A 21,295-nucleotide genomic window follows, 5' to 3' on the forward strand; every position below is an offset into this window, starting at 1 on the left:
AATAGGTTGAATAGGCAGGGAGCCAATATGCATCCTTGGCGCACTCCCTTGTTTATTGGTATCGAATTTGTGAGGTCGCCCGCAGGAGTGAGTCTCACTCTGGCAAGGGTACCTTCGTGGAGCTGGCTTATGAGCCATAAGAGTCTTCTATCAATGCCCTGTTTTGCAAGTTTCTCCCAAAGAATATTTCTAGGAACGCTATCAAAGGCTGCCTTTAGATCTAAGAAGGCGGCACAGAGGTAGCCCCGGGGAGGGGAGGAGTACTTCCGTGCCAGGTGATAAAGAACTATCGCATGATCGATTGTAGAGCGTTTAGTTCTGAACCCTGCTTGTTCGTGACCAATCTGGTTAGTCTCGTCTACCCATCGCAATAATTTAGTCAGCAAAAAGCTGGCATAGATTTTCCCTATGATCGAAAGGAGGCTGATGTTACGGTAGTTTTCCGGCTCCGTTGGAGAACCTTTTTTATGAATTGGTACTATTATGGCCTCCTTCCATAATTTGGGGATGAGACCGGAAGCATTGATTGCATCGAAGGTTTTGGCCAAGATGCCGGCCCACCATTTTGGGTGTAGTTTGATGGCTTCAGCAGGGATCAGGTCGGGCCCGGGGGCCTTGCCCGGTTTCAGCTGAGCTATTAACTTGGCTATTTCGTCAGGATAGGTGGGGGGCCAAATAGGTAGGTGGGTAAACAGGTGCATCAGATGGTCGGAGGGAGCATCTTGATCCTGATCTTGTTTACTACAGAACTGGAAGGGAAGGAGCAACTCCAAACCTGGAGGACTGTGAAAGTATGGTAACGTAATATCAGAGTGGGATGGAGGAAGCCTCGCGGGTTGGGCCAGTCACCTTTCCAAACTAACATCATGACTTTTAGCTCCACTTTTCACTGAGGTAGCATTGCAGGCAGAGGTGTACTTTGGGGTTAGTGAAACCAGCCACTGCCTAGGGCACAGGCCAAGGTGGGGTGCAAAAATCACCTATCAGGCTATGTAGTGTATGGCCTATATGTGTGGGGTGTCTCAGCACTGTTGTCACAGCAAGATCAAATGCAGAAGACGTTTCCTGTTCTCCTTGCACCATGGCACAAAAGCGTGCAGTAAAGTGATCATTTTGGGGAGATTGGAGGAAGCACCAGTACAGCTCCTTGACAAGGGCACAAGGGGCCCTAGATATGCCTTGGGTCACAGGTGCTGTGTTTCCAGGAGAAAAAAAAGTGTAACCACTCATTATAGTCCATCTTGGGTATTCTAAAATGGAAGAGGTTTGGTTTTGGGGGAAGGGTGTGGGAAAGGCTAGTTCAGGGGCAGAGCAATTGTGGGATGTAAAACTGCCGTCAAGTACAAAATTACTACAGTGAACATGTTAGGGGATGTTTCGTACCACTCAGGAGAAGAATTCCTGTTTCCTCCTGATCTGGGACAGACTTCCACCACATGTGACTTGAAGAGGGTGTGGTCTGTTGTACTAGCATGGAGGAGCACATGACCTCCATGTTCTGATCAGTGTGTGTTCTCCATTTTGTACGTTGCTGTGTGTTTGGAGAAGTGACTGCTTAGTCGCAGTCACTTGGGACTAACTTCTTTATGGAATAGTTCTAGTTGTTATGTAACCTAAGCCTGCCCTCAGGGATATGTCTGTGAACCTGAATGAATCTGTGAGCACTTTTATATTAACCTTAATCAGATTCTTGTGTTTATTCTTTTTAAGAGGTATTAGAAGGGATTTTACCAGGAAGGAATCATTAATAGTAAGACTCAGATGAGTCAGCAACAAGCTGATCATTGCATAATTTAAAAAGGAGGATGTTTAGAACTCTGCTAGAATATGGAACTTGCTAGCGCGAGTTAGGAAGGATATCATTAAATAATACAGTCATACCTCAGGTTACAGATGCTTCAGGTTGCGTTTTTTTGGGTTATTGACACGCCGAAACCCGGAAGTACTGGAACGGGTTACTTCTGGGTTTCGGCGGTTGCGCATGCACAGAAACACTAAATCGCGCTTTGCTCATGTGCAGAAATGCCGAATCGAAACCCGTGTGTGCGCAGACGCGGCGCTGCGGGTTGCGAATGCTGCGGATTGCGAATGTGCTTCCCACACGGATCACGTTCGCAACCCGAGCGTCCACTGTATATCCTCTCCTGCCTCCCTAATCATCCCCACAGCAATTGCTTTGCATGCAAAAGGTGATGGGTAACAACAACAACAATTTTATTATTTGCCCCTATGACTGGGTTGTCTCATCCACCCTGGGTGGCTTCCAGCATATACAAAAACATAATAAAACATTACACATTAAAAAGCTTCCCTATACAGGGCTGCCTTCAGATGTCTTCTAAAGGTTGCATAGTCACTTATCTCCTTGACATCTGATGGGAGGGCGTTCCACAGGGCGGGCGCCACTACTGAGAAGGCCCTCTGCCTGGTTCCCTGTAACCTCGCTTCTCGCAGTGAGGGAACCTGACACCTCCAGTTATGACTGTGGAATGACTCCTGCCTGAAAGACTGCAGAGCTGCTGCCAGTCACTGTAGATTCTGCTAAGGTAGATGATAAGCGGAAGAACCTGAAAAAGCAGGTGTCTCCATTAGCAGCCATTCATATACTGGATTTTTGCTGATGCGTTTTCACAAATTAAGATGTTTAGGGAGAATCCACACAGGCTGCTTCCCCAGGGCATATTCCAGGAATTACAGGGAGTGGCTGGTAAAGTCTACATCACACCCCTTCCCGGTAGTACCCTTGATTAGAATGCCTCCGGGTTTGTAACTGAAGAAGTCAAAAAACCATTACAGAGGTACAAAATTCCCTGTAATATGTATTATGATGACTGGGGAGATACTGTAGACACTCTATTCTATTTTTTAAAAAAAGAAACAAAAAGCATCCTAAGGATTTTACCTGAAGAACTTAGCTGTGCGTCCTCCAATTGCTATGTCAATGAAATGTTGACATTTCTAGCTGTACAGCTAAACCAACAGATATTCATATGGTACTTGATTTAATCATTAATTACATTTCCAGGCTTTTAATCCTTTCTGAATTGAGCAATGGCAGTCTCAGGAGATAATTATTTGTTGTATGTGTGAGAATAGGGCAGGCATGGGCAAACTCAGCCCTCCAGATGTTTTGGGACTACAACTCCCATCATCCCTGACCACTGATCCTTTTACCTAGGGATGATGGGAGTTTTACTCCCAAAACATCTGGAGGGCTGAGTTTGCCTATGCCTGGAATAGGGCTATGCATTTCTCTGGAGATCTGAAGCTCAGGACCTAGAAGAGGTTTACTGGTGTTAACCCAGTTGCCCTGTGAACTTGACATTGTTTTCCTTCTTAGAGAGGAGAGGGGAGTCACAGAAATCTGAGGTTACCTGGTAGGCCAGTTTCACAAATGGAAGCATCATCTCACAGTCCTAGTGCCAGCTCCTGATACACGCTCCTATTATACATTCTCCATGGAAATAAGGTTGTTTATCTTTTTCACACATGCAGGAAGATCCCACCCCTTCAAAACTCTGGTGGTAGAAGACTTGGAGAGTCACTCATGTGGCAGAAAAATCATATTAGTATGGATTAATCAGTGGTTTGACTAAGTATCAGGTAGCTTCAAGGAAAAAGCCACAGTAGACCAGTGGCAGAGCACACACACACACACTGCATGCAGAAGGTCCCAGGTTCAGCTGCTGACATCTCTAGTTGGTAAATCTTGAGTAGCAAAGTAGGGAAAGGCCCAAGCTTGCAATCTGAGAGCAGAGATGGTTACTGGAGAGGGGTACTGCTGCACATCTGACCTCCCATCAGCCACAGCATTGTACTTATTGGGAGAGGTGAGGCAGGAGGGAGGTCGCTGGAGTGTTATAAACATGCAAGGCCAGATGGCGCTGGAGAGTAGAAAAAAATTCTATGCGGTTTTCCATAACAGTTTTCTTTTTCTTTTTTTAATAGCAATTTAATTTCTAACTTATTTACAGCATCACACCCCCCCCCGGTGCGTAGATCCACCCCCTGTCAGTTTGGGTGGGTCAGGGATGGAGAACCTGTGGTCCTCTAGATATCACTGAAATCCAACTCCCATCAGTCACAGCCAGCATGAACTAGCATGGTGAGAGTTGTTAGTCCAACAACACCAGCACCATATTCCCCCCCCCCCACTTTACTGAGTACCATTTGTTCTGGATCTCTGTGGGGGAAAAAAAGAAACAGAACAAAGCAAAGTCTGTAGAAGAATTCCCTCGGAGGATAAAGTTGGAACATCCAACTTCTCTTTGACTGAGGAGCAACTGAAGTCTGGAGCCAGTCATTTTGCTTTTCATCAGGCATGTCACTCATCTGACAAGAACTGCTGATGTCTTCTTTAATTCTGCTGTGGGCACTTATTAAACGGCTTCCCTTTAGTGCAGCTGCTGAATAACCTTTCTGATCCCACACTCTGCATGCCATTATCAGCAGTTCCATACATCCCTAAGAGGTTGGAGAGCTTCAGAAATCCACACCAGACACAGTTCATGTCATTAAAATAAAATGGAGGTAGAGCAAAGGATAAGATTTGCTTTGGGAAGAAAGGGCTCCTTTGCCTTGTAGATGTAAAGGCACTGTCAATTACATGAATTAAAACAAAAAACCCAAACACAAACACAAAACAAAAATCCAGGACAGGGTACAGAATTAGTTACGTTTCCTAAAAATCTGGCACATTAATCAGAAGTTCTCTTTGTCATTGAAATCTGTGCCTATGTTTGTTTGCCTTGATGTACCAATGAAAACTATGGAGTTTTATTACAGTACATCTAATGCAATCCACTCATTAGAGTGTTATGGTTGATTTTAGCCCCCCGGTATGGTAAAAGTTACAGCATCTGATTTCAATGGAATGTGAGCATATCTAACTTTCTGTAGAATGCACTCTAAGTATTTACAATTATTTGGTCATCAGCATTCTCGGGAAGTTGCACACAAATTAATCTTCCAATACTTTAAGAGAACTTATTTAAATCTCATTTCACAATTAGAATGAGCTGAGTGGTAATTTTTTTGGTGGACAGCCAGCCTGATGCACAGAGCTGACCCGAGACATTTTGCTGCCTGAGGCAGAGCAACAAATGACCCTCCTCCTCAAGTCAAGCTTCAGAGCACCCAAGACCAGCCAAGTTATTTAGGTACCAGAGGCAGAAAAAGCCCACAAGTGCCTTTTCCGGGAAGTAAAAATACAACCACAATAAATAGTTCACCTGTCCTTTCATTGCACCCCAAATCAGCTGCCTGAGATGGGTGCCTCACTTCTGCCTAATTGTAGGGCAGGCCTTGCTTATATGAAGTGTGGAAGACTTTCCTCTCCTGCAGCTTGGGTGAGTGTGGGTTTCAACTATGGCAATGGCTGGATGGTATGTATGGGGGGGATTTGATAAGTTCTGATATTAATTCAAGCGTACCTGATACACACTTTCTGAAACAATATGTGAACTGAAATGTATATGCCCCTCAAAATTCTCATGTACCTGAATTTTGTGATGTGGTTTTGCAACCAAATTATGTGTACCAAAACGCATTTATCGGAGAAAATAACATATACAAATGCATTATATTAGGGGAGATGGCTTTCAAAACAGCATAGCAAATGTGTATATTAGGAGAAATTTGCACTAAAATGCAGATGTATTTTCATGAGGCTAAAATTGCAAAGTTCTGCATAAATAAGCAGAGTAAAATAAGTTGATAAGCAAAAATAGAGCCTATGTAGTGTGATGTCATTAATCACAACTGCAGCCTTTTGATCAGCTGAGTGAATTGGCCAAGGAAAAGCAGAAGACAGAAAGATGGAGCCAGAGGAATTTTTGCAAAAGGACTTAGAATTTCCTATTAATAAACAGGAGGAGAAAAATACAAAAACTCCCTCACCACTGTTGCATTGGATCCAGCAAGTATTGTTCAGGCAGAAATGCCATTTATTTCAGCAGCAACTGCCTCAACGAATTGTACACAGGATTATATCTGATCAAAATGTCAAAAGCAAAAGTCCCTGAAGAATTGAGCTTTTTGAAATAAGTCCCATAAAATGCAGGGCATCTTGCAAACGAACACAGACAGGAAATTTAAAAATGGCTTCTGGCGATTATCTGAGCTCACCTTTCACTCTCTGAACATTATTTTGCCCTTGTAATGCTCAGCCGCACGCATGTTCTGGGAAACACTAACACAAAAGAAGCAGCAGAAAACAGGACACAAAAGAACGTGTATCAAAACAGGGATGAATATTCATGGGGATCTCTCTTTACCTTCTCCTAGCTTTGTGTGACAGATGAAAGAAGGACCATTTCCTCTTACTGAAGTTCATGAGCAGGAGGTTAGCTTTGCCCTCATGTTAAGTTACAAAGACAGAGAAAGACAAGTTTAGCACTCCACTGTGAACAGTCTGAATGAACTGCTGGAGAGGGAGAGGGATAGGAAGAAAGGTCTTTTAAAAAACTCCTCCTCCTCTTCCTCCTCCTTCTTCTCTCTCCCCCTCCCCCCGTGATGGCAAAATTACTAGACACTGTACAGAGGACTGCAGCTGAAAATGGTTCAGAAACTGCAGCTGGTTTAAAATATAGTGAAGATTCTTACTGGAATGGGCTAAACAAGCAGAGGGGAACACTTTTCAACCTGAGGGCCACATTTCTTCACGCGGAGTCTTCCAGGGGCCAAATTCCAGTGGTGGGCAGGCCCGAAGGCTGAAGTGGTCAGAACAATGGATGTGTCTCTTTCCTTCATACAATAGGCTGCATCCCAGCCATGCAAAACTCAGGAGTTTCTATGTACATGAATGTGTCTTTCTATCCTCCATCAAAGCAAGAAAGAGTTATCAAAGTCAGAGCTTTTTTCCCCAGCCGGAACTCACTGCAACTCCGTTCTGGCACCTCTTAGACGGGCGCCATTGCTATTATAAGAGAACAAGGGAGGCATTCATGGTGAGTTACGGCACCTCTGTTTCTAGAAAAATAGCACTGACACAGTGCCAGTTCACATTCCCGCATTCTGCTTGAGGGGGGGTGGGGTGCAGAGGTATGGTTTGGACTGGAGGTATTGAAATACATTAACTAACAAATTCCACGAACCCTGAAGTCTCCAGCCCCAGGGCTTTGCCTATCGGAGAAGTGTGCCCAAGAAATTTTCTTATTTTCTTCTTCCCACTCAAGGATTTTGTATTAAGTTGTTTCTGTCTGGTTCTGAGAAGCTAGGATTTGAATGTTTATCCCCATCATTATTCCGTATGATGCCTACTTTCTTCCTACGTAAGTTAATATTTATTGATTTTTCTCAGCTTCTGCAGCAGAAGCCACTACTGACAGTGTTTTCTTTCTCTTTTCACCCTTTCCTTCAAGACTCGTATCTATTTAAATGCTTCCGCCACGCAAAATAATTGTCTCTGAAAGTGTGCTCAATCACCCTTGACTGTTCTGTATTGCTGTTACTCTGCAATTTCTGTCAAATGCTGTCTCTTGAGATCTTAAGAAGGCTGGATGCCCCTTCTGCCTTCATCTATTTCCTTTCATGGCTTTTGTGCATGGGCAGAGCTGGGCTTCAAATGGAGGATTTAGATAGCAGCAGCATCATTCCCACTCCCCACCCCCACCATGTTTCTACAAAGCAGCAGCAACAAAACAAGAAACAAAACAAAATAAAACAAAACAAAACAAAACACACCCCATAGAACTTCATAGAGGTCAACCTGATTGTACAACATGGTTTCTTAAAACCTTTTGCTAGCCTAGATTCAAAAGAATCGAGAGAGCTACTGCATTGGTATTGCTGTATGGTTGCTCTGATTGATATTGAATGGCATTTCAGTGTTAATAGTGCTGTGGTCCCTGAATGGTTGGTATCTATTTTGTAAAATATAAAGTCTCAGGCATCATTTGAACAATGAAAAACCTGACATTTAGGAATGTACATAATATAATATAATATAATTAATAATAATAATTTATTATTTATACCCCACCAATCTGGCTGGGTTTCCCCAGCCACTCTGGGCAGCTGCCAACAGATTAAAAACAGAATAAAACATCAAATATTAAAAACTTCCCCTAAACATGTACGTTTCGCTGATGGTCTCCGTCTGTTTCATCTTTGCTGGATGAGCCCCATTGGCCACAGGGATATGAGATTGTAATTGCTTCTCATGAGCAAGGGATTCTTATATAAGAACTATATCATTATATCGTGGTGATAGAGTACACGCATGCTTGGTGCAAATAGAGCAGAGACCAGCAAAGGTTTGTCAGGACTAAGTGCCACTGAAAGGAGTGGAATGGTTCTTGCTCTTGACCAGAGGCACCACTTTCTCTGGAGGATTAAGGGGACTTGCATTTGACGCTGCACGACGTCCTGACACCATGCACGCAACATACTGATGTCGTGAGGGGGGCTGTCGGAACATTGAGGGGGCCCAGCCCCTTCAAAAAAATATACTGGGGGGACCCACAGTGCCTCGGCCTCGAGGATCTGGCACCTTTGCTCTTGCCTGACCTAAATTATAGTGACTTTATTTGGACTGAGGCTCCATCTGCACTATGCATTTAAAGCAGTATCATACCGCTTTAAGTCATCATGGATTCCCTAAAAGAATCCTGGGAGTATTGCATGCTGTGCCTTTAAATGCTACAAGAAGCTCTAGGGTATACAGTGGACACTTGGGTTGCGAACGTGATCCCTGCGGGATGCATGTTCACAACCCGCAGCATTCGCAACCTGCAGCGGCACATCTGCGCACGTGTGGGTTGTGATTTGTTGCTTCTGCGCATGCGCAAAGTGCTATTTAGCACTTCTGCGCATGCGTGACTGCCGAAACCTGGAAGTAACCCGTTCCGGAACTTCCGGGTTTCGGTGCATCCGTAACCTGAAAAAACGCAACCTGAAGCGTCTGTAACCCGAGGTATGACTGTACAACAAACACATTCTAATCATGGAATTCCATTGAATTCAATGGAACTTCTTCAGGGGTGTCAACTTGAATAAAATATTGGGGGGCTGAGGTAAGCCCCACCCCACATAATGAATCACATGACATAGCACATGCACACCTTTTGAATGGCAATGCCCCCTAACTTGGGGGCAGGAGCCCCCTCAACTATTTTAGGAGTTGGCTCCTATGCATTCTCAGTAAGCAATATTTCAGACTTGAATTGCTGGCTTATGCAAGACTGTTGCTTTAGGGTGAGACCTGACATCCTATTAGCTGTTCTAAATAAGAAAATGAAATATAAACCAGAAGGTGTCACATCTTATAGAGAGTACTCTGCCTTACATTGATACCCCCCTCCCCCGTTAAGTTGGCTGGAGCTATTATACAGTCAAGAAATAATTTAAAGGATTGGGGCTCCCCTAGATGTAAATGCTTTGATGACACAGAATGTGCTTTGAATTTTGCACACAAAGCAGAATCGTGATTTTCAATTCTGCCATTTCTCCTATTGGGAACATGAGGCTTTACAGTCCTGCTTTTGGTCTCAGGATGAGTCCATGTGAAGGTTCAGGTACGTTAGTGATACAAATGCATTCAATTATTTACTGGAGGAGGTCCAAATAGTCTGCAAGCATCGATCCAAAATGCTTGCAGACTATAGTAAAACGAAAGAGAAGTACAGTTTTATCGCTCAAGGTGTAAAAAGAGGGGTTATGAAAACAATCTAGTCTGGGCATGTGACTTTGATGCAGGCCAGTTGATCACTCTTACAGAGCAGCAACACCCATTAGCCATATAATCCAGGGAGTGCATTTATACTCACCAGGGAGACAAATAAATCCTCTTTGCATGAATATGTAGCTTCCATTCTGCACCACTAGATGCCCTAAAAGCTCTTTGACTTCACGCTGCTCTAACCATACAGCCTTTTACTAGAAAAAGCAACAGCTACACAAAGGCATAGCCCCGTATGAAAGGATGTTGGCTGCTGGGGCACAGTTTTAAGACTATAACTAATATTTACTGTATGAATGTATTCAGTTTAAAAGCTGAAAGGAAAGTGCTGTGATAATAGGGAACTTACCAATAATAGGAGATCAGTATCAAAAGAAGGAAAGATGGTTGCTTAGGGCCATGCAGATGGAAGCTGAGAAATTAATATTACAGAGATGGAAAACGAGTGATTACGCAGAATAATAGATGGGTTGCATAGTATCAATGAGAGGCTTAGCAAATCCATGAATAATGTCCTTCGAGCTGTAGAACATGATAAAAGATGGTTGCAGTTTGAAGGACTAAACTCTGATTCGGGTGTATGTACTGCTCTAGAGGGGACGCGGGTGGCGCTGTGGGTTAAACCACAGAGCCTAGAGCTTGCCGATCAGAAGGTCAGTTGCTTGAATCCCCGTGATGGGTTGAGCTCCTGTTGTTCGGTCCCAGCTCCTGCCAGCCTAGCAGTTCGAAAGCACGTCAAAGTGCAAGTAGATAAATAGGTACTGTTCCGGTGGGAAGGTAAATGCCGTTTCCGAGCGCTGCTCTGGTTCACCAGAAGCGGCTTAGTCATGCTGGCCACATGACCCAGAAGCTGTCTGCGGACAAACGCCGGCTCCCTCGGCCTATAAAGCGAGATAAGCACCGCAACCCCAGAGTCGTCTGTGAGTGGACCTAATGGTCAGGGGTCCCTTTACCTTTACTGCTCTAGAGTAACCCATTTGTCTTAAAATGAATAGTTCATGGCTAAAGGACAATTCACAATACCCATCAGCAACCCAGTGGCTGTATGCAAAAAAAGGGATAGGGATAGGGATTTTGATAGACATTCTGGCAATCTGGATACCTGGTTAATTTATTCACACAACCAGACAGGGAAACCCCCCTAAGAACTTCACTGCCCACTTATAGGGCCTTCTGTGTTGCACCATGCCTATGGAACAACTTCTACTCCTCTGGATGCACACTCTCTCTCTCTCTCTCTCTCTCTCTCTCTCTCTCTCTCTCTCTCTCAAGCCCATTAGATTGACTCTTGTGCTTCAGGATAGCCCTTCAGTTTGAAGAAAGCTGCCATATTTTATAGCTGAGTCTTAATCACCACAACAAAGTAAAATAATGATTTTTTTTTGTTCTTTAGATTAGTATTATGTGGTCATTCAAACATAATTTGTGGTGTGCTATAACCTCAAGGCTCTTTCAAGATGTATTACTGTTTTGCTACATTTCCTCCCCATTACATCATGGAATCCATGGTCATCTAGACTCTGTTGGACTGCAGCTCTCATCAGCCACAGCCATCACAGCCAAAGATCAGGGATGATAGGACAACATCTGAAGGGCCTCAGGTTCCCCACCCCTACTTCCCCACATTTTTAAAAGTTAGTCCTGAGCTTCCTTTTTAAAATTTCAAGATAATTCTGAATTTTAATTCTTCCCTCCAAGGTGTTTTCAGTTACTTCTAGCCCCAGTGAGTACATTCAATGCAACCTCGGCAGTGCAAGGTTTTGTTCAGATCCCATAACACACATGCTTAACTTATAATCATGATTGTAATTCCACCAGCATCGCTGGGACTAAATATGTACTCAAAATTAATCATGTGTTTAATTGCTTTATAGGATCAGATGCATTAAACTGAACATCTTGCATGACTGAACACCAAAGCTGCGGTTCAGGAAAGGTGTGTTACAGGATTGATTTGTGTTTGATGATCCCACACCTTTCTGCTTATCAGCCTCCACTTAAGCTTGGTGCATACATTACCATGGCAATGTGGTTGAGGAAAACACAAGCTTGCCTTGTGAGGCTTGATGTCGTAGCCATAATGTCTGCAAATGGTAACCACCTGGAACAGCCAGATCATGAGATAATTTCTCACGCTTTTATCAGCAGCCCCAAATAAGGATGTGGTGCTGGTTTGGGAATGAATTATGAGGTCCAGGCAAACAATGGTTATCACTTTCATATCTTAAAGGCTGTGATATGAATATGAAAAGATGTGGTTTTTGGCTTTCCCTTTTTGTATTACCAGGTCAAGCCTGAGTTAATTAGTTAAGACCATCTAAGCATATAGGAAATAGGACGCGGGTGGCGCTGTGGTCTAAACCACAGAACCTAGGGTTTGCCGATCAGAAGGTCGGCGGTTTGAATCCTTGCAATGGGGTGAGCTCCCGTTGTTCGGTCCCAGCTTCTGCCCACCTAGCAGTTCGAAAGCACATCAAAGTGCAAGTAGATAAATAGGTACCGCTCTGGCGGGAAGGTAAATGGCATTTCCGTGCGCTGCTCTGGTTCACCAGAAGTGGCTTAGTCATGCTGGCCACATGACCTGGAAGTTGTCTGTGGACAAACGCCGGCTCCCTTGGCCTATAGAGTGAGATGAGCACCGCAACCCCAGAATTGTCTGCGACTGGACCTAATGGTCAGGGGTACCTTTGTTGTTGTTGTTGTTGTTTAGTCGTTTAGTCGTGTCCGACTCTTCGTGACCCCATGGACCAGAGCACGCCAGGCACCCCTGTCCTTCACTGCCTCCTGCAGTTTGGACAGACTCATGTTTGTAGCTTCGAGAACACTGTCCAACCATCTTGTCCTCTGTCGCCCCCTTCTCCTTGTGCCCTCCATCTTTCCCAGCATCAGTGTCTTCTCCAGGGAGTCTTCTCTTCTCATGAGGTGGCCAAAGTACTGGAGCCTCAGCTTCATGATCTGTCCTTCCAGTGAGCACTCAGGGCTGATTTCCTTAAGAATGGATGCATTTGATCTTCTTGCAGTCCATGGGACTTTCAAGAGTCTTCTCCAGCACCATAATTCAAAAGCATCAATTCTTCGGCGATCAGCCTTCTTTATGGTCCAGCTCTCACTTCCATACATCACTACTGGGAAAACCATGGCTTTAACTATACGGACCTTTGTTGGCAAGGTGACGTCTCTACTTCTCAAGATGCTGTCTAGGCCTGTCATTGCCCTTCTCCCAAGAAGCAGGCGTCTTTTAATTTCGTGGCTGCTGTCACCATCTGCAGTGATCATGGAGCCCAAGAAAGTAAAATCTCTCACTGCCTCCATTTCTTCCCCTTCTATTTGCCAGGAGGTGATGGGACCAGTGGCCATGATCTTCGTTTTTTTGATGTTGAGCCTCAGACCATATTTTGCGCTCTCCTCTTTCACCCTCATTAAAAGGTTCTTTAATTCCTCCTCACTTTCTGCCATCAAGGTTGTGTCATCTGCATATCTGAGGTTGTTGATATTTCTTCCGGCAATCTTAATTCCAGCTTGGGATTCATCCAGCCCAGCCTTTCGCATGATGTATTCTGCATATAAATTAAATAAGCAGGGAGAATTAAATAAGCAGGGTACCTTTACCTTTAAGCATATAGGATAACCAACCTCACCTTTTGGGGATTTCCTCAGCTGGTTCACACTGATACATTCTATTTCCTTTTAATGACAGTTGTTCTTTATTTACAGTATCCCACCTTTAACTGAAACATTTCTTGGTGCTTTTACAAGATGGGGGAACATTCTTATAGATCTTTTAAAATACATACAAGTTAAAGTCCAGGAAATTTAAGGATGAAATCCTGAGCGTGGTTGCTCAGTTGTAGGTTTCCCTGAGCTTAATAAAACGTATCCCCTAGTTATGGCTGGGGGCAGCAGGGTAGTCATAGCTAGGTATGGAGAAGGGCAGGACCGAGGAGGTGAGTCTGTGGGCCAGATGAGGATTTGCTGTGCTTTAGATCTGGCCCAGAGCTCTTCTTCCTCCTAGTAAGTATATTTTGGACAGCTGTGTTAGTCTGCAATCCTATTTGGTAGGTCCCTTTGCAGTGAGCGGAACTTATTTGCAAATAAACGTATATAGGACCGAACTACACATGCATCATATTTAAGGCTTCAGATGCAGCATTTAGTTACAGGAGGTATCTTTTGGCTAGCCATTAGCATTCCCATTTTACAAACTGAGAACCACAGTATGAAAATGAATCCAAGTCTGCTTCATAATTCACCGGGAGCAAATGGACACAGATTCAGATTTCAAATAACAACTTTCAAAACTGCTTTTCTTGGTTATGTTGCAGTCATAATTTTGAGATTTATCTGTGCAATCACAAGAACTTGAAGAAGAAGAAGAGTTTGGACTTGATATCCTGCTTTATCACTACCCTAAGGAACCTTAAAGCAGTTAACAGTCTCCTTCCTCTTCCTCCCCCACAACAAAAACTCTGTGAGGTGAGTGAGGCTGAGAGACTTCAGAGAAGTGTGACTAGCCCAAGGTCACCCAGCAGCTGCATGTGGAGGATCGGAGACGCGAACCCTGTTCACCAGATTATGAGTCCACTGCTCTTAACCATGACACCACACATAATGTCTAAATTGATGGAGAGACTCAGCACTCAAGCATGATGACAGTTGTGGCCTGGGAGGTTTTGGCACCTGAGATGAAACATAGCTTGCTGCTTCTCGTTGCGTCCCCCCCCCCCATGCAGATGCACCAGCATTATGGTAGGTGGCCCAGAGCACCCCCAGTGTCAGGATGCCTGTTATATACTGAGTTGAATAGGATCCAAACTGCAGCAGCCTGATTGGTCCTAGAACAATAGGATCCAAAAGGCAGCAGTCTGATTGGTCCTAGAACAATAGGATTCAGAATGCAGCAGTCTGATTGGTCCTAGAACAATGCAGCAGTATGATTGGTTGGCAGGAACCACCCAATCATGCTCCAGATAGAAGTGAATCCACAACCTGATTGGCTTACAGTAGAATTCTGGAATTAGCCAATCATGTGCAGCCCATTGTGTAAATAATGTATATAAAGCAGATACTTTGAGGGGACATTCATTCATTCCTCCTCACCACTATGAGCTGAATAAAGAGCATGAAATCACTTTGCGACTCTGAGTATATTTCACTGGTGACGAAGGTGGGATCCTGCTGAGCTGACTGCCACACACAGCACCGCAGCACCGCCACCTGCCACACCGCTGCCTCGCACCGTGTATCCAGGCTTCAGCTCCGGAACACAAGGAACTCAGAATGGCAACCGACAGCAGCTTCTCGCCGTTCAACCCAGCACCTGGAGACTGGGAAGCGTACGCCTCCCGTTTCACCTTCCTCCTAGAAGCCAAAGGGGTCACCGATGAAGAAGACGCCAAGAAGAGGGCAATATTCTTCAGCGTCTGCGGAGAGGAGACGTTTGAAATCGCCTGGGCTCTCCTTGCGCCTGAAGAATCTGTGTATCTGAAGAAGTGTGTTGGTCATTAAGGTGCTACTGGAAGGAAAATTTTTTTTTTTTTGACTTGCGCCTGAAGACATTGCTACTGTTCCATACAAAACAATAATGGAACAGCTGAAGGTGCACTTTTCACCACAGCCCTCAGTGGTGGCTCGTCGAAATGCCTTCTACACAAAGCGGCAAGCCCCTGGAGAAACCATAACTGGGTTTGTGACCTCTCTCCGCCAAGCTGCCCGGTTCTGCAACTTCTCAGAGCTGGAGAACATGCTTCGTGACTGCCTTGTCGGTGGCCTGAAGGATGAGAAGCTGCAACGACGCCTCTACGCTAAGAAGAACCTAACGTTCCAGGTCGCTCTGGAGGAGGCCCTGGCAACGGAAGCTGCCGAGAGGTCGACGCAAGAGGCACGGTCGAGCCAGCCGTCCCAACCGAGGGTCCACCACGAAGACCTCACCGACGACTCAGGATCCAACAGGGAGGAGGTGCACCGAGTACAGCAGCGCACTCAAGCAGCCCACATACCACAGCTGCCTGGACGAGAAGGAGGGAACTGCGCAAGCTGTGGAGAAAGTCACGAGAGGAGGACATGCCGTTTCCGCAACGCAGAGTGCAGGCAGTGCAGAAAATTGGGACATATCGCCCAGGTGTGTCGGGCTCGGCCCACCCGACGCCAGGCATCAGATGACCAATCCAAGAGCCCCAGGTCCCGGGGCCCAACGCACCAAGGCAACTCGACAGAGCTCATGGACTTCCAGGTATACCAGTTGCCTCACCCCAACGTAGAGAAAATTTATGTAGAGGTACAGATAGAGGGGGCCCCATGCCGCATGGAGCTTGACACGGGTTCAACTCTATCCATAATCTCGGCAAGGACCTTAAGGAAACTGTGTCCTACTGGGGGTCCCAAACTCAGGCCGGCCCCATTCACCCTCCGGGACTTCCAGAAACGTAAGGTCCCCACAATGGGGGTGGGGACCTTCAGGGTGCAATACCGAGGGCGGACACGGCAACTGGACTTGCTTGTGGTCAAGGGCCCCTACATTAGCTTACTGGGATTGGCATGGTTTGGACCACTGGGGATAGCCGTCACCTGGGTGAACCACACCAGCTTACAAGTGGATGTGGACGCCATATGCAAGGAATTTCCGGGGGTTTTCGATGGGAAATTGGGACACTATACGGGCCCCCCCATTGCTCTACAGCTTGACCCCACAGTACGACCGGTCAGGCTCAAGGCCCGCCGGGTCCTGTTCGCCCTGAAACCCCGTATAGACGAGGAATTGGACCGGCTCGTGGAGCAAGGCGTGCTGGAGCCGGTGCCCAATGCCCCCTGGGAAACCCCAATCGTCACACCCGTCAAGCCTAATGGTTCGGTCCGCATCTGCGCAGACTACAAATGTACCATAAACAAGGCCCTCACGGCCCATGCATACCCAGTACCAGTGGTCAGCCATGTCCTTGCCACCCTGGCTGGGTCAAAATTTTTTGTCAAGCTGGACTTGGCCCAAGCATATCAACAGCTGCCAGTAGATGAGGCCACAGCAGAGGCACAGACGATTGTGACGCACAGAGGAGCGTTCAGGGTAAAGCGGCTGCAATTTGGTGTCAGCGTGGCACCAGGCATATTCCAGAATCTAATGGACTCGCTCCTTAAAGGGATTCCTGGCGTCACCCCCTTCTTCGATGATGTGTTGATTGCCGGGCCCACACCAGAGGAGTTTGAGGACCGCCTCCGCACCGTTCTGCACCGTTTCCAGACGGCGGGTCTCAAGGTGAAGAGGAAAAATGTCTACTAGGAGTGCCTCAGGTGGGCTTTCTGGGATTTATGGTGGACGCAGAAGGGGTCCACCCGACTGGGGACAAGGTACGGGCCATTTGTGATGCCCCAGCGCCCAAGAACAAGACTGAACTTCAGGCCTTCTTGGGACTATTGAACTTTTACCATTCCTTCCTTCCCCACAAGGCGTCAGTAGCGGAGCCCCTACACAGACTCCTGGACAAGCGGGCCCCTTGGGTGTGGGGCCAGCACCAGGAGGCCGCATTCCAGGCAGTCAAGGACTTGCTTGTCTCAAACTCGGTCTTGGCACACTTCGATGAGAGGCTGCCGGTGGTGCTAGCATGCGACGCCTCGCCCTATGGCATTGGCGCTGTCCTGGGACACCAACTCCCGGATGGAAGAGAGGTACCGGTGGCATACTTTTCCCAGACACTCAACGCAACCGAGCGGAACTACTCGCAAATCGACAAGGAGGGTCTGGCAATCGTGAAGGGAGTAAAAAAATTCCATGATTTCTTGTACGGGCGGCCCTTCTCCATGGTGACTGACCACAAGCCGTTGCTTGGCTTGTTTGCCCCCGAAAAGCAGACCCCCCAAGTGCTGTCTCCTCGCGTCCTCAGGTGGTCAATTTTCCTTGCCAGCTACCAGTATGCACTGATTCACCGCCCTGGGAAGGCGATGGGCCATGCGGATGCCCTCAGCAGGCTACCACTACCGGAAACAGGCCCTGACCCAGCACCTGCACAAGAGGTTACGAGCCTGGAGCTGCTTCCCGACTGCCCCATTCAGGCACAAGAAGTTGCACACCATTCCAAGAAAGATAGGGTCATCTCCTGGGTCCTGGGCTGGGTGTGGAGGGGATGGCCCAGCAGCAGCCCCGGGCCAGAATTCACCGGCTACACAACCCGCAAACATGAACTGTTGGCCCACAAGGGGTGCCTGTTATGGGGAAGCAGGGTCGTTGTTCCCCAGCCCCTCCACAAAAGGGTCCTCACAGCCCTACACGAGACACACCCAGGGGTAGTAAGAATGAAGGCCCTGGCCAGGAGTTATGTGTGGTGGCCGGGGATCGACGGAGAGATAGAGGCCTGGGTCAAACACTGCCAGGCCTGCCAAGAATCCCGCCCAGATCCCCCAAGGGCCCCAGTCCAGTCCTAGGAGTCCGCCCGAGCACCATGGTCACGCCTGCATGTGGACTTCGCTGGCCCCTTTCAGGGGAAAACATTCTTCATAGTGATGGACTCCTACACCAAATGGCTGGAAGTCGCACTGGCACCGTCCACTTCTACGTCCGCAGCCATCTGGGTACTACGCAGGCTGTTTGCAACCCACGGGCTCCCTGACACTCTCATCTCAGACAACGGGACTGCATTTACGTCAGGAGAATTCCAAACCTTCACAGCGCAGAACGCCATCCGCCACATCCGTTCAGCGCCATTCCACCCTGCCACCAATGGCCAAGCAGAACGCATGGTGCGGACCACCAAGGACACCCTTCGCCGCATGACACAAGGGGATTGGGAGTACCGCCTTGCCACATTCCTTCTAGCACAGCACAGCACCCCCAGCTCAACGACTGGCCGGAGCCCCACTGAACTACTAATGGGTCGGCGCCTTGCAATCAGATTGGACCGCCTTCACCCCGATAGAGCTCAGGATGAGGTAGTGGTGGGGGAAGGCAGGAACCCCCGGACCTTCAAGGCCCAGGACCCAGTGTACGCAAAGAATTTTGGGGCAGGCCCTGCATGGGTACCTGCCACAGTCACCAGGGTCACTGGCCCTGTGTCGTACGAGGTGCTAACAGATGGGGGGCAATGCTGGCGCTGCCACCGCGACCAGATACGGCGACGATTCCCGGGAGAAAACCAGGAGGAGGAGGACAGGTCAGAGGAGTCCCAAGGGAACAGTGGGGCAGTGAGGCCCATAGAGCAGCAGGGGCAAGCAGGAGAGGCAGAATCAGTAAATACAGAGAGGACCCGTGAGGCCGGAAGGACACCGGAACCAGAACCACGACTGAGCGAGCCGGTTGCGCCAGACCAAACAGCCCCATCACAGCCAGCATCCTTGGAACACGAGCCAGAACCTGAACCCCGGACCAGAGAACACCCCAGGCCGCAACGCACACGTAGGCCGCCGGTGTACCTTAAGGACTATGAATGCGATCTCCCGGGCAGGACTGGCACTTAGAGGGGAGGGGTGTTATGTACTGAGTTGAATAGGATCCAAACTGCAGCAGCCTGATTGGTCCTAGAACAATAGGATCCAAAAGGCAGCAGTCTGATTGGTCCTAGAACAATAGGATTCAGAATGCAGCAGTCTGATTGGTCCTAGAACAATGCAGCAGTATGATTGGTTGGCAGGAACCACCCAGTCATTCTCCAGATAGAAGTGAATCCAAAACCTGATTGGCTTACAGTAGAATTCCGGAATTAGCCAATCATGTGCAGCCCATTGTGTAAATAATGTATATAAAGCAGATACATTGAGGGGACATTCATTCATTCCTCCTCACCACTATGAGCTGAATAAAGAGCATGAAATCACTTTGCGACTCTGAGTATATTTCAATGCCTGTGCCACAATGAAGTGGGTTATGGGGAGGGGGGGTGGGATTGCTGCTCTCTGCAAAGTCTCCAGGCTGCTGCTGCTACACAGCACAAAGTCTCTTCCTTCCTCTTTGCCTTTCCACTCAAAGTCTTTGTTTGCTCTTCCTCCAGCACCAGCCACACCTTTCCACAAATGTGGCAGCAGAAGCGGGCAATGTATTCACTGGAGGCTGGATCTGCTGCTTCTAGGGATCCTGCTGCCTGAGGCAGCTGTCTCACCTTGCCTCATGGTTGCCCCTAGCTGAAATGCAGCTTAATCTAGAGGGCTAAAGGTTCCCCACCAATTTTCTAATAGTTATAATTTTCAAGGTGTTCCTCCCCTCAGACTTAGTCCTCCTCAAATATTTGGGCTACCTAAAAGGCAAAGCCTTGCCTATTGACCAACCAAGAGTTCAGGTGATGCACATTCACCTCACGTATCACTTGCCAGTCTGAGAGCTGTTTGATTGAAGAGTTCTGTTTTATCACTCTGCATTTCCTATAGTTAAAGTGAGCTCTCAATAAGAATTTATTATTTTCTAGTTCACCCTGAGACTCTTTTTAATGCCATTACTCCAAATGGGATAATGTTATTTGAAGGAAGAAAACTGGCCACACTTTTCCTGCATGGCTGCTCTAGCCTTTCTAGGTGTGTGCAGGCCAGGGATGGGGAACCTGTTGCAATCCAGATGTTTTCGGACTCCAACTCCAATAAGCCCCAGCTGGAATGGCCAAGGATCAGTGCCACAGACTGATTGGACATGGAGGAATTGTGGGGGGGGGGGGGAAACCAAGGGAGGAAGGCTCAGAAACCAAGGACTGGTGGTGAGACAATGAATGGTCACAGGGAGAAGGGGGAGAAGATTGGGAAGAGGAGGTGTTGGAAGCTGAAGGGGTAACAGGGCTCAGTGAATTGGCAGAATCGGTGGCAGACAGAAGCCAAGAATCAGAGGTAGAAGCTGAAGCAGGCAAGTGGGAGGAGGCAGAGGAGGTCAAGAGGCAGAGATGAGTCAGGCTAGTGAAGTGTCATTGGCATTTTCTGCCACCTGCTACAACAGCTTCCCTCCTCTCTGGCTCCCAGCACCAAGAGAGGTATGAAAAAGGAGGAGCAAAGACAGGTTGCATGCAGGTACAGTCTACTATTGCTTGCAAGATTTAGCCTCCACAGTCACTCATGGACTCACTGTTAAAACCATGTTCATGGAAGACAATCATACTCGGCTATGAGTGATCGCCAAAGAAGAGAAGCAAGAAACCCTGGAGAGGAGGAGACAGACGGCTGTGGGGAGGTGGGGACTTTTAGTCTTGACAACTGATTCCATGAATAGGACCTACGGGGCACGAACTGCTGTGCTCATTAGGCCTGAAACTCAGCCAACTCTGTGAAGATTGTGTTTCTGTAATAAATAGTTTACTCTGGCTTTGATCTGTGTGATTTACTGACTAGCTGGCTCTGTGACAATCAGGGATTATGGGAATTGGAGTCCCACAGCACCTGGGAGGCCACAAGTTCTCCATTCCTGGTGTAGACAGAATATCCTGCCATCATTGGTTTATCAGTGCAGTTATTATGTTACCAGTTGTACTGTAGTAGATTCTGTGTCAAAGTAAAACCCGCAAAATATAAATCAAGCAAATTTAAGTACAAATTGTTTGTAGTTGTTGACTTCTTCAATGGGGATTAGAAAAAATCGTAGAAGTTTGGTCTATCAATGGGTATGAGTCTGAACTTCAATGTTCAACTAAATAATTGTGCAAGTGAAACAACTTTTGCTTGTGC

At 47.1% G+C, this 21,295-nt stretch overlaps 1 pseudogene; it reads left to right on the top strand.

Moving 5' to 3' along the window:
- Positions 1-13,640: 13,640 nt before the first annotated feature.
- Positions 13,641-19,971, top strand: LOC128411587 (uncharacterized; annotated as a pseudogene).
- Positions 19,972-21,295: the final 1,324 nt, after the last annotated feature.

The sequence above is a fragment of the Podarcis raffonei genome, chromosome 3, assembly GCF_027172205.1.
Source record: "Podarcis raffonei isolate rPodRaf1 chromosome 3, rPodRaf1.pri, whole genome shotgun sequence".
Taxonomy (NCBI): Eukaryota; Metazoa; Chordata; class Lepidosauria; order Squamata; family Lacertidae; genus Podarcis; species Podarcis raffonei.